At 37.5% G+C, this 13,905-nt stretch overlaps 1 long non-coding RNA gene across 1 annotated transcript; it reads left to right on the forward strand.

Annotated features, from left to right (window-relative positions):
* Positions 1–6,745: 6,745 nt before the first annotated feature.
* On the forward strand, positions 6,746–11,037 carry LOC131257878 (uncharacterized). Its single transcript, XR_009177673.1, has 3 exons — positions 6,746–7,547; positions 7,688–7,742; positions 10,948–11,037. It is a non-coding gene; the product is annotated as an uncharacterized LOC131257878 (long non-coding RNA).
* Positions 11,038–13,905: the final 2,868 nt, after the last annotated feature.

Raw genomic sequence — 13,905 nt, forward strand, 5'->3', positions numbered from 1 at the left:
TTTTGTAAGTTACCGTTGCGTACTGGATGATGCCTACTCTGATAAAATATTCAAAAAACGAATCTGATAATCTGCGGGACACCCAAAATACTATACCTTCTTCTCCGATATAATAATTCAAAAAATATCTGATAATCCACAAGACCACCCAAAATACTATACCCTTGCCCTAACAAGATTATTAATCTAGTGAGCAATCATTGGATTTGCTATGGTACTGAACCATCCGAGACTTCCGCCTAAGAATCACTACTTCGTACCAATGGAAGGAGACCAAAAATTGATAGATTAGGCGGGAAAGGGAATAGCCAAAGGAATGTGTATGTTTACACAAAATATAAAATGGCAACGGTGGGAGCTCCTTTTGGATGTTGAGTGACTTGAGTTTTTAATCTACTTCATTTTTAGGCTAACCATAAGAGTTCTATAAGATGAGCTTAATTGATTAATGGTTTAGATCTACTTAAGGTTGGATATTATGATTGAACATACTAATAGGCTTCGTTAAAGTTGTGATAATCTCATTTTTTTTAATAAGAGGTGGTGCGCTTGGACTTTGATATAGCACGGTGTTTGGATGTATGTGAAACTTATTAAATGAAAGAATTAATTTAAATAAGTACTAGGATGTAAACAAAGTATTAATGAGGTAGTTTTATGTAAAAAAAAAAAAATTTAAAAAATGAAAATTCAAGAGGGTTTCTCTTCGCCTCGCTCTCCCTCTCTCTCCTGTCTTTGGTCTCTCTCCTTCAACCATTGTCGACGATGATGCAAGCAACAGTTCTCTGTCTCCCTCCCGACCTCTAGATCCAACATCTTCAATATTAAATGTTTAAACCTTAATTGGGGTCTTACAATGGTGAATCCCTTATTAGAGAATTTTAATTATCAATCCCTAATTAAGGTTTTTCAATACAGAATTCCTAGTTATGGATTTGCAATTTTCAATCCCCCATGATAGGAATGCCAAATGAAATTCCCTTGTTCATTGTGTTTGTTTCAACAAAACTAGGCTGAGGTAGAATTGAAGCTGAGAATAGACTACTCTGGATTGTAGACGAGATGCTTTTTGACATCTATGACAAATATAAACCTACCAGCAAGAATGATGGCGATGATTGCTTCATAACTACTATAGGGGTCCTTTGGATGCCTGTAAATGGTAAATGATTTACAGGTGTAAAGCATTTACAGCCTAATTTGCTTAGCTGTAGGCAGTAAATGATTTACAGGTATATGATTGTATGTGTTTGGATACCCTGTAAAATTTTCAAGTCCTATCAACGGAGAGTCAATCTTTTCATTTATAGCTATTAGGCTATAAATGAAATCCTAGTTTTCTGCCTGTAAATCAAATGGGGGTGAAAGGTGTAAATGATTTACAACAGGCATTTTTTGGCATCCGAACACAGATTTACAAGCATTTTCAGCATCCAAACACAGATTGTAAACCATTTACCTATAAATTATTTACAGTTAGCCTCATTTATAGGCATCCAAACTACCCCATAAGTATGTGCATTTTTTTTCCTTCTTTTTTGAGTTTGTTCTCAATAAGTTTAATGAATGATATATTTTGTACCACTTATAAGAATACTCAAATCCAAGACTCTATGCCACACTGAAAGTCAAACCAAATATCCAATATTTTCATATCCAAATCCTTTTGGAAGAAAAGAAGTATAAAAAATTCAGGATTCACCCAACATCCAAACAGGTCCAAATGGTGCAATCCCTACCTTTTTTATGACTGAACTAAGGTGGCATACCTCACAGAGCCACCACAAAATCCCACCAAACAAAAAACACGGTTTGCCAAAAAATTAGTTATTTTCCTATCTTGTGAAATATACATACAATTTTTGTTTTGGAAATACTGAATTAAAAGGGTGCAGGGCCTAAGCATGTTGGCATATCAGTCGTTTTGGTAATCATGTATCAGTGGGTTCCAAGATGTAATTTTATGCTACCAACTACTAGGGCATTTGAGCTTCATGTTTAGTGGCTTGCCTGTCAACTGCCCCACCATGACCCTACTTTGATTGCTCGCCCTCCAGGTGTGCATATACTAGTTGCGTTGGGGGTCAATATTGGTCAGAATTCTGTTGCCATGTTAGTGGCCAGTTCCATGTATGATGTTGAATTCTCTCTCGATTTCATATGAGTCATTCAAAGACTCATTGTGCACCGATATATCGGCTATTAGCGTCGATACCGTTATTGCAGACCTTCAAGGAAAGACGATGAGAAAGAAAAGTGGTGACGTGGGCGCTTCTACTGACGCATTGATTACGAGGGGACGAAATTCTGAGTGAGACAGTGGATTTTCTCGATCGAGGTCCAAATCAAAGGGCAAGGGCCAAGAGAAATTGAAGTGTTGGAACTGTGGGATGTCTGGTCACATGAAGAAGGATTGCACAAATTTTAAGGTTAAGAAAGAGAACTCAGATGCTTCTTCCAAGGAGGTACTAGTTGTTATGATCACTACCAAAAAATCGAGTAAAGGCTACGGACTTTGAAAGTTTTTAGTTATGGATATAAACCATAGCTAGTATACTACATATTTAATCCTTACCTAAAACTTACTTAATATGTAGCCAAAGCCTACATTTCACCATGATCTTATTAGAGATTGATGGTACTTAAAGGGCTTTATGTGACCAATTGGAATATATGTCTTTTATCTAAGCCGCCCATAAATTCTTATATATAATTTCAGTGGATGAGCTCAAAAAGTAGGTAGATTGAAGAACTAAGTGGACCGCACTATAAAAAATAATAAAAAATAAATTTCTATCGTTAATATTTTATATGGTCTGTTTACAGCTTCGATCTAACTCTTTTTTTTAGATCAATTCTTAAAATGATCTTTTAAAATGAATGGACGGAGTAAATAAATAACATACATCATGGTGGGCCCCACAAGACCTGAAACTAAGCACTTAAAAGTGTCATCCGTCACCCCCCCACCTCCCCCCCCCCCCCAAAAAAAAAAAAAAAACACAATCCCGCGTGGGCCCATCTCCCACAACCCAAATCCATCAAATCTCTCTCGTGCGCCCACCCCTCTCCCAAAACCGAAACCCTCTCTCTCTTTGTCACGCCCGCGCCTCTCCCAAAACCCAAACCCTCTCTCTTGCTCACCCGCCCCTCTGTTTCCTAACGTCTCTCTCTCTCTCTCTCTCTCTCTCTCTCTCTCTCTCTCTCTCTCTCTCTCTCTCTCTCTCTCGCTAGCTAGGGTTTTGAAAACCCCCTTTCGCGGCAAACCCACCTTAGATCTGTGAGAGAGACTTGTAGAGCACTCAAAAGGAGGAGAAATAAAAAAGGAGGAGAAGAACGAGAGGAAATCAAGACATCTCAGACATCTATCCTGCGAACCATCTACGATCTTTAGCTCCTCAAAACAACGGTTAGTCTCTCTCTCTCTCTCTCTCTCTCTCTCTCTCTCTCTCTCTCTCTCTCCGTTTCTGAAATCTGTGGAGTGGGTTTTGAATATTGAAAGGAGCTATTCTTTCTTGTGCTATGGCCAACACAAGTTTTGGAATACTCCGATTTTCAGGAGGCAAATGAACGGATTGGCTACTCCCCCTGCCACCAGTCCAGTGGCTGATGGTCGGTGCTCTGTGAGCCCCACCATGATGTATGTGTTTCATCCATTTCGTTCATCCATTTTTATAGATAGTTTTAGGGCTTGATTCCAAAAATGAGAGGGATTTAAATCTCAGGTGGACCACATCACAGGAAAACAATAGTGATTGGATATCCACCATTAAAATCCTCCTAAGGCCCACTGTACTATTTATTTGACGTCCAATCTGTTGATTAAGTCATACTAACCCAGATGAAGGGAAAAAACAAAGATCATCTTGATCTAAGGGCCTGCTTGGATGCCTGTAACTTTTCTAAAATGTAACAAAGTTACAAGTGACTTTGTTACAGTTGGTGTTTGGGGGAGGAAAGTCATAGGTAACTTTCTCTCAACCTGTGACTTTCTTATAGGAGAAAAAGGTGAAAATCTTACAGGTGCTTGAGTCGTTTTTCAAGTTACTTGTATCTTTGATACAAGTAACGGTTGAAATTTTTGAAATGAAAATCGTTAGGAAGAATCGCACCAGCATTTCCCTCTCTCAGCCTCCGTTTCCCTCTCTCAATCTACCTCCCCTCTCCCATCAAGCTTCTGCAAGGTAGGAAACCCCTTTTCTCTCTTTCTATTGCGTTTTTTCTTCTTCTTCTTCTTCTTCTTCTTTTTTTTTTTTTTTTTTTTTTTTTTTTTTTTTGCTTCTGCGTTGATGTACGCAACTTGGTGAGGTGGCGTGGATAATGTAGATGATCTGTGGGGCCCACCATATTGTATTTGTTTTATCCATGCCGTCCATCTATTCTTTTAGATCGTTTTAGGGCTTGATTCCAAAATTGAGGGATATCTAAATCTCAAGTGGACCACACTACCGAAAACAATAATGATTGAAAGTCCACCATTAAAAAGCTACTAGGGCCCACTGTAATGTTTGTTTCACATCCAAGCTGTTGATTAGGTCATAAAGACCTAGATGAAGGGAACAAAACAAATATCAATTTGATCGAAAACATTGGTGGCCCACCAAAAGTTTTTAATGGTTGGTGTTCAATCAACATTGTTTCCAGTGATGTGGTCCACCCGAAATTTTAATGTACCGTATTTTTGAGCTGATGACTTAAAATGATTTGGAATAATGGATAGATGGTGTGGATGAAACAAATACATCATAGTGGGCCCACCTGACACGTCACATAGCCTTCATGGGTTACTTAAAACCGTAGAAGGCCAAAACAATTATCATTGAGGGCTCCTGAATTTGTATTTTGATCCATTTTATAGTAATAGCATCATTTAAAGATCTTGGATTCAATTTCTTGGGTCGATTTGTTATCTTCTTTTGTTTCAATAACATGTTAGACTTCTGTTGTTTTTTTGTTTCTTTGGTATTGTTGTCAATCTAAAGATCTGGGTTTCTTGATATTGTTGTAATGAATTTCTTTTTCATGTTCTTCTTTTCTTTTTCTTTTTAAAAATGAGCATCTATTTTTCAGTTTCCATTTATGGGTTCTGATGATTTAAGATTGATGTTCTTGTTTCTTTCCATTTCTTGGGTAAGGAATGATATGACCTCTTGATTTGGTGGTGATCAGACAGTTGATCTGATGGGAGAATGTCCAAAGATCTGTTTCATTGGAAGATCTTGACCATTTGATCTTTGGCCTTCATCAATTAAATGAGGATTGCTGCTTTGTGTTAATCATCAATTCGTGGGCAGCGGGTCTAAAGGTCAGGATTTTCCAATCTGGAAAATATTGGGTTATCTAGTATGTGTCCATCAGATCAATGGTCTGGATCTTCCACTTACTATCCTACATACCGTACATTAGTGCAAGTACCTCAATTTCTGACCTTTATGTGCCTTTTATATGGGCCACATTACTAGCATTTTGAAAACATGGGCCCACTTTTATGGCCCACCTATTGATTACTTTAGCCTAAGCATCAACCAAACTATTCATTTATATGGGCTTAATAAAATGGAATAATTTTATCCCATCTTTTTTATGTGTCAATTTGATTTTTCAACAATTTCCTATTCCAACTCTATCTAGTAGGAATATCCAACTTATTACCTGTAAAGGTTATCCAAACACAAAAATAAAATTACCTGCAACTTAGTTACAACTTACATCCAAATAGAATTACCTGTAACTTACTTACACCTGTAAGTAAGTTACATGTAACTTTCTTATAACTTAAAAAAGTTACAAGCATCCAAACAGGCCCACTTTTATGCCCCTAAAATTTTTTTAATGATAGACGTTCATTCAAAAATATTTCTTGTAATGTGGTCCACTTGAGATTGAGATATACCTTATTATTGGTCTCATGAATATTGAAAGACAAGGCAGTGGACTGATCGACGGTTGGATCTCATGAAAGTTTCACATACAAGACACTTGTCTAGCTCTACTTAGTTCATTTCACAAATAGTTTATTTAAATTCTACTTGGATAATATGATAGTGCAACTTGTACTGATTTATGAATTATAAGGGAGAAGCATGCCTAATAGGGTGGGTGTAATTTTATTTATTTATTTTGAAAATGATTTACTTTTATGTGAAAAAAAGGTTCGATGGTATGTATTAGTGATGATCGTTATTGTTTATTCTCATGTATTAGTGATGATCCTTATTGTTTATTCTCTTTGAGCCACATGTTGGCTCGAGTACTCTTTTAAACCAGATCTTGCAGGTCTTTCTCATGCTTTTCAATGTTAGTGCTGAAACAGTATATGGCCTATATCAGGTCTGTTTGTGTATTGGAATGGGCGGGTACAGAATACATGGGCTGGTGTGTGTGGGTTTGTAGTTATTCAACATTCACAACTTAGGAGTAAGATTTTCCTGTTAATTACATGCTTTTGGGAGTGCATGAATTGGTAATGTTCATTCATATTGTGGGTGTGTGCTTGTGCTTCTGTGGCTGTGTGCAATATTCTACTTCTCTAATGCCCCTCAAAGGAAAAAAGGAAAAAGAGAAGAAAAGAAAAAAGAAAAGAAAAAGACAACGCAACCTTTAAGGGAATTTTTCATTATTTCTTTGCTGTTATATTGCAGTTGCTTGAAGCAGCCTGGTTTCTGACTAACATAGCAGCTGGAGAACCAAAACAGACAACGGCTCTATTGCCTGCATTACTATGTCCCTGTAAATTTCTTTATTTACTGCTATGTTTTAATGTCCCTGTTATTTGGTTCTGATTCTCGCTATTTACTCAATTGCTATCTTAACAAGCACCTTTTCATTGTTACGGTTCTTTTAGTTCTGAACTTTTCTGTTTGGGATTCTTACAATGGAGAAATCTACTTCCATGTTGAATAAATTTGCTGGAATTGCAGATTAATTGCTGAAATTTCACCATTACTTCTTACATTTGACAGGTCCACGTATTTTGCCCCAAATCATGAATATTAGATGTTTTTACAATTCTGGAAAACTATTTTCTTGCAGAGGTATTTATATTGGAAATAGGCTAAGCCTCCTAACAAATTAAATATAATAGCAAAAATAGTAATTGAAGTAAAGTAAGAAATGGTTCTAGTAGTTCAATGTAATAAGATATGCACAAATTCATTGGTGCAAATTTGGGTTTGGTTTTATGCCTTGAAACTTGATTCTTGTAAATGAATCTTGATATGTTGGGATGTGCTTGGCTGCTATGTTTTTGGACATTTGGCAAGCCATCAGCTTGGCTAATATGCTTAAAGATTAACTGCAAGTAAACTAACATCTTATGTATATGTTTTGATGCAGGACAATTTTTACAAAGTTGGGCCAAGAATTCCAACTTAAACCTGACCTACAACCCATTAATGATAGTGTTTGCCTAGCTCCATATTTCAAGTTGAATAACATAAATTTCTTGCTAAATATTTTCTATTTGCTCTGTTTTGTAGGGATTTCCAGAATAATTTACTTTTAAATATTTCGGGCACTCTTGATCCTCATGCAAATGTCACCATCATGTAAGCTTTTATTCACATATGCACCAACATCATTGTATAGCATCATGAACTAAAAGTTAACTCTATCAAGTTGTTTGAATATTAGATTGATAAGCTTTTATTGAACACTTGAAATGAAAATATCCATGGTCTTATTTCAGAATTTAACTATCCATGAATGGCCTGGCATTGTCTTCATCTGCCGCGGTCCTGCAGGTAAGAATCACTGCCACTTTTTTTTTTTTTTGTCATCAACGGAACAGTCATACGGCCATGATTTGCATTCGTCTGCCCTCAATGAATGAAGTGGTCATAATCAATGTTTGAAGTCAGTGTGTTACATAGCATATTGTTCACTATCAATACCGTTGTCTTGCCCCATATTGCCCAGTATTGCCCAGTAATTGAAGTCATAATCAATGTTTGAAGTATTGTCCATGGGCAATACTGTACGGGTTTTAGATGGTACTTTAAACCTTGGTCATAATGTCATTTATATTTTCCTAATCTTGTAAGTCATGATTCAGGCATTAGCAGATGATGATACAGATTACATTAAAAGAAGAAAAAAAAGATTTTCAGGCATTACACAATTCTGAAACAAGATTTCAGTACTTCCAATTTTTTTTTTTCTTTCTTTCTTTGTTTTCTTACATAATCCTTTCATGATGGAAGTTGAAGTCTGCTAAGGAGTGTGCAACAACTTACCATCTACTTTCCTAACAATTGACTCCTAATCACCTACTTTTCTTTCTTGTCCATTTGGTCATGCATGGAATAGTTGGGCTGGGAGGAAATAGTAGGTGCAATTTGTCCACATTCAATGGAAATAAGGCACAACAATTGGTTAATTAGAGTTGTCGAATCACATTTGGCCCGTAACCCATCCGCATGGCAGTCCACCAGATCAACTGTCTCCATTGCCATGAATGTTTGCTGTTTGTAAGGTGAGGTGGGCAGTTCTAAAGCCTTCAATGAATGTGTTATAACAGCATCTCTTTCTCCAGATGCAACCGAGGTACATTATTATGGTTTGGGATCCAACCCATGGCTCAGTGGTAGACAAGAGTGCATTCAACACTGAGGTCATGGGTTCAAATGCGTATGTGGTGTGTGTGTGTATTTTTATTTTTTATTTTTATTTTTTAAAAAAAGAAAGAAAAAACATTATTATGGTTTCTTCAAATTAGAATGTGTAAGCACATCTAGCTTGCACAAGTTTGGTTGCCCATACTCTGTTGTGCTTTTCAAGCATCTCTCTTTCGTCATATCATGTCTGATTTGTTCACTTCCTATCGCTTGCTTATGTATTCTTATGTATTATTTTACTACATTTATACTTGTTTTCTTCAATAGTGTTTTTATGGTTCTCTAGTATCTGCATTTTACTGTGCTCCACACTTGTATTTCTGGAATGGTGATGCATGCACCCAAGTGTATAGAGATAGTGAACTGGTCAAGCAACAAATATTTAATTGCTATCATCTGGACTTCTTCTGCAGTTCCTGCAGGAACGAGGGAAGAGCACATCCCGCCAAGGGCGTGCAACTTTTTCTGTTTTACTTTTTCAGGTCTCTCCTGTTGAGATGAATCTTAGCCTTATAGTTTTTTTAGTAGTGATATTATCATGAAAAGAAGCTGCAATCAAGCTAATAAGGGTACATATTGTGGCAACATTAGAACATTTCATTTCTGGCTTAAACAAATGTCAACGCAGAAGTCTTGCAAGAACTCTTTCATGATTTCTGCCCATTATTGCCAGGTGGATCTAATAGTTTTCCCCTTGCAATATTTGGCAGAAGGCAAATATCTTGCAAGATTTCACCACGTGGCCAAATATGGCCTAAGACTTCAAAACATTTATTTGTTCACTAGGTTTGACATGTCCACACGTGTTGTCAGACAGGGCAAAGCCAACCACTTACTGTACAAATATGCTTCAAGCTGCACATTTATATAGAAATGTTTGGAAGCTCAACTGAATCGAATCACGATGATTAAGCTCATTCACAACTGAATTGAATCACAATGAATTGAATCACAATGATTCTGAACTATAAAGATTTGAACTTGAGTGCCATAGAATCTATGAGGGGAGTACCATACTTGGCTATTAGAAAACATCTTTGTGGACATCTGCTGTTGAAGAGTAGGTTGCTTCTTTTCTCTGCCTCTATTGTCTTTTAATTGTTCTTCCTTTGATATAGGAGCTCCATTCACAGGTGATCTCTCTCCCGCTGTTTTTTCTTTTTCCTTGTTCTTGGTGCAGGAGGATTGCATTATACAAGCCCTTTATGGTAAGGTTGTCTACACGTATGGACGTCATGCTCGTCACGTCTTTATGGTAACAAGGATTGAAGATTTTCTCTACTCTTTGGCCACACTCCATGGGTTTCAAAGTTGCATCCAGGTGTGTGCAGAAACTTTTTATTGGGGATTCTCATCCTAAATCTTGATGTAAACCTTATTTTTTGTTCAAAAAAATAAAAATAAAAAATAAACCTTTTGCTAAGTTATGTCTTCTTTGTGTGGCTCTCCTTGGAACTTGCACGGTCATAGGGGATGGAATCTTGACTCCTTGCATTTCAGGTATTGCCACTTTTTTCTAAGTTGAAAGAGATTATTTTTATGCAATGGTCCACATGTATACCATATTTGAACCAGTTATTCAACAGGATCCACCGTTGATGGGGTAAAGGTCAGATTTCACAATGATTAGAGAATGATAACCATTCAATTGGGTAATTAAAAAAAATAAAAATTGACCAATATTCCTTCATCATTCCTCACATAAAACAATTCTCAAGTACAAGGATTAGGGATGGTCCAATCAGTTGAGCTATGATGATGATCATCATCATCATGGTCTGGTGGCCATGACTTCCCCCTGCACTTTCACTTTGGCATCCTACTTGATTTGATTGCCATGAGCTGTGCCTTTTCCATTAGTATGTATTGGGATGTCAGTCCACAAGACTACTAAACAAAGTGGTCTCTCTATTGTTGAAGCAATTGGGTCCCACTAACATAGTAGATGGTCCAAAAGTGAAAATTATAGCCCCTCAACGGACCTGTTTAAAGGAAAATTTATGAAGGAATTATGTAAAATTAAGGGATTAATGCTATGTAATTCTATTTTTTAGATTAATTATACAATTGCCTTTCTATTATTATTTTGCAATTAATTTTTTATCAATTGATGAGTTTTTCTTATCCCACGGTCATTTTGAACTCTTACATCTGCTTGGACTCTGAGATCTTACTTTTGGATATTGGGTATTGCTGGTTTCTTCATGAACTGGAAATTGAGAGAGTCCAAATGGATCTTGGGTCGAGTGTTTTTCTTGTTCATTTTGGTTTTGATTAAGTCGTGATTTTTCTTCACAAGTTCCACACTCTCTTCCTCTGTGTTGCATTGCAGAACTTGTTCGGGAGAAAGGCCATCAAGTACTCCTGCAGGAAGCTCTCTGAACCAGGCCTTAATTAGACCTGCTAGGCAAGAACATCAATGTCATCAGGTACAATGGCCTTGTTCAGCTAGTCCCTCACATTTTCTTCCTTGTTGTTCTCAGGATTAATCACATAACAATGCTTTGCATACAGATTGGCAAGTTATTGCATTGTGACGTTGGTATCATTGAGTTGGTAATAATACCATAGTGTATCCTGCAAGACCTTCATAAATTGTCTTGCAAATGTTGTTCATATGTTATTCTAATATTAATGTGCATGCAGAGTCACAGACATCATATCTCCATTTATTTACTGCAATAGTTTGTAAATCCCTCATAGCAATGCCATAAAAAATAAAAAAAGAATAAGAAAAAAAATCCTTACAGCCACACCCAAATTGTAACTTAGTTGAGCACTCTTTTCAATTTGACTCATGGCTTGATTTTTACTTGCTTATGTTGCAAAAGTCGAATCCATTGAAGTGGGGAATGCATTTAATTTGTTTCTAGGATGTTGATATTGTAGTTATTTGACTACATTGTAGGTTCCATGAATTGGCAAAGTTTGATCTGCCGCAGGTGTCTATCTGATCACAATGCACAATGTTGCAAGCCAATTGAATGAAGGATTGTAATTGATTCATTATTGATTGAATGAATGATTGTAATTGAATGAATAAATGATTATATATATTTTTTAAAATGTAGGCAATAGATACGAATATTGAACATAGCTGTTAATCTAAAAACCATAGCTGTAATTAAGTTGGGCATATTGCTACAGATACAGCACTACTTTTAGCTCAAATACTATCCGTGGCTGTATGAGCTTTTTGCTACAGAAGTAGTTGATGCGGATTATATCTGTAGCTATTGTAATCTATCGCTACAGATTAAATCCGTAACTATAATAGGTTTTAGACATATGTTATGCTACCTATGACTACGGTTGTTCTACGGACTCAAACCGTAGCTCTTTCCCAGTTTTCTGGTAGTGTGAGCGACTAGAAATATTTGGATTTTGATCATGAGATATATATATATATGACTGCCCACCGGATGCTTTCCACAATATACTGTCCCAAGGTTCAGTAATCCAGAGCCGCAGGCCATTGGTTTGCTGGGCCCTACAGTAGGTAGACTATGAAATAGAAAATCTCCTTTACAGAATAATCCAAATTCCTAACATTTTGATTTATGGCCTAGCTAGAAACAGTGGAAAAGAGAAATATAGCAGTGTCCCACGTTCAAGTGACAATAGGCCATGATTGGTGGTTAGGATCCTCCAATCAGGGAGATTTTGGGGTATTGCCCGTCCATTGTCAGAAATACAGACCAATGGCATGGATTATTGAAGCATGGTTCCCACTCATCAGAACTGATGCAGAACCTTGGGTTCCTGTAATAATTCCTCTTCCATGTAAAACTGCAAGTTTTAAGACTTCTTTCTCAGTATCTGGTGGTAGTGTTCTTTCAATTCCATGACTGAAACAAGTTACCTTCTTTTATCTAGGAAATATCTGTACACATACTTTCGAGCATAGTTTTGATATTCGACCGAGTTGACTCAGGTCAGGAGATCACCAATGTAAATCCCCTATATGACTAGTGATTCATATACAACCCCATTGATTAACTACTGATGCTTTTTTCATGCATCAGCTGAGTGTTGAGGGTCAAATATTGCATATTAGACCCCATTGATTGCATGGATTTACGATTATAATATTGCTTAACGGCCTGAATTAATCGTGTTTGTAATGCAGGGTGTGTTTACGAGCTTAATGGGAAATGATGCTAAAAGCACGGATTTAACGTTCAAAATGCACCAAGGCAAGGGACAGACTCCAGGGGACCAAGATCGACGGAATTACATGCCAGAGATCCGAGGAAATCAAGCTATTTACGTTAAAGAGGCCTGAAATTGGTGAAGAATGCAAGATCACATAGTTCCCGTCATCTGATTGGCTCGAAAATTCATACATAGCCTAGGAGATATAAATAAACTGTACATATTAAATTTCAACCATTGGAGATCTCAGAAAATGGGCCAACGGACAGATTAGCTCATTAATCTCCAATTTGGGGCCCACCTAGTTTCTGGATACGCTTCAATTTTGGACTCAACGCCTTAAATGAAGCAAAAAAATGGATGGACGGTACAGATTTCTCTCGAACATCACGATGAATCATTATGTACATTGCATGTACATAAGGTACATGTGCACGAGAAGTGCACGGGATATAAAGTCCAGTCAACCAAAGGGCTGACCGACCCTTCCTCTTAGGCTTACAAGAAAAGAGCAGCGGACGGACAGCGTCCGACCATTTTTGAGTAGTGGGGCTCACGCATCATCCAAATCAGTGATCTGGACCGTCCATCATATTCCCATGGTCCATATTACTAAGGCCTAGGTGGAAGAGTTTCAAAATACCAGCAACAATGGCGTCTCAACCATTTCAACGCAGGTTGAACGGCTTAAGATTGATCACGTGGGCCGCACCAACGGACGGCAAAAACCATTCTTTCCCGACTGAAATTCCAAGAGAAATCCGGTGGACGGCTTGGATTTCTCATTTGAAACGGATTGTGGACCCTACCATCGTCACAGCGTAACGACTACGCAAGCTCTGTTTATGCAGTCCGGAGAAACTCAGATTTTTCGGGCTATTGCGTATCCATAAAGAGGGTCGGATGGCCAATCCGAACCATCCAAACACTACAAAGCTGGGCCTTCAACCTCACCATACAGTCAGATTCCAAGGTGGGGAGGTTCGCTATTCCAGAAATCAATCTAAAAATCAGGCTGTTTGCGGTTTCGCTGCGAAAGAGGAGTGCGTGACTCCTTGTTCTCTTCTAACCTACTTACGCACCGACTCCAACATCCACCAGGGGATCTTTGTTGTTTATAAAAGAAGAAGAGAGA

The sequence above is a fragment of the Magnolia sinica genome, chromosome 10 (assembly GCF_029962835.1).
Source record: "Magnolia sinica isolate HGM2019 chromosome 10, MsV1, whole genome shotgun sequence".
Taxonomy (NCBI): domain Eukaryota; kingdom Viridiplantae; phylum Streptophyta; class Magnoliopsida; order Magnoliales; family Magnoliaceae; genus Magnolia; species Magnolia sinica.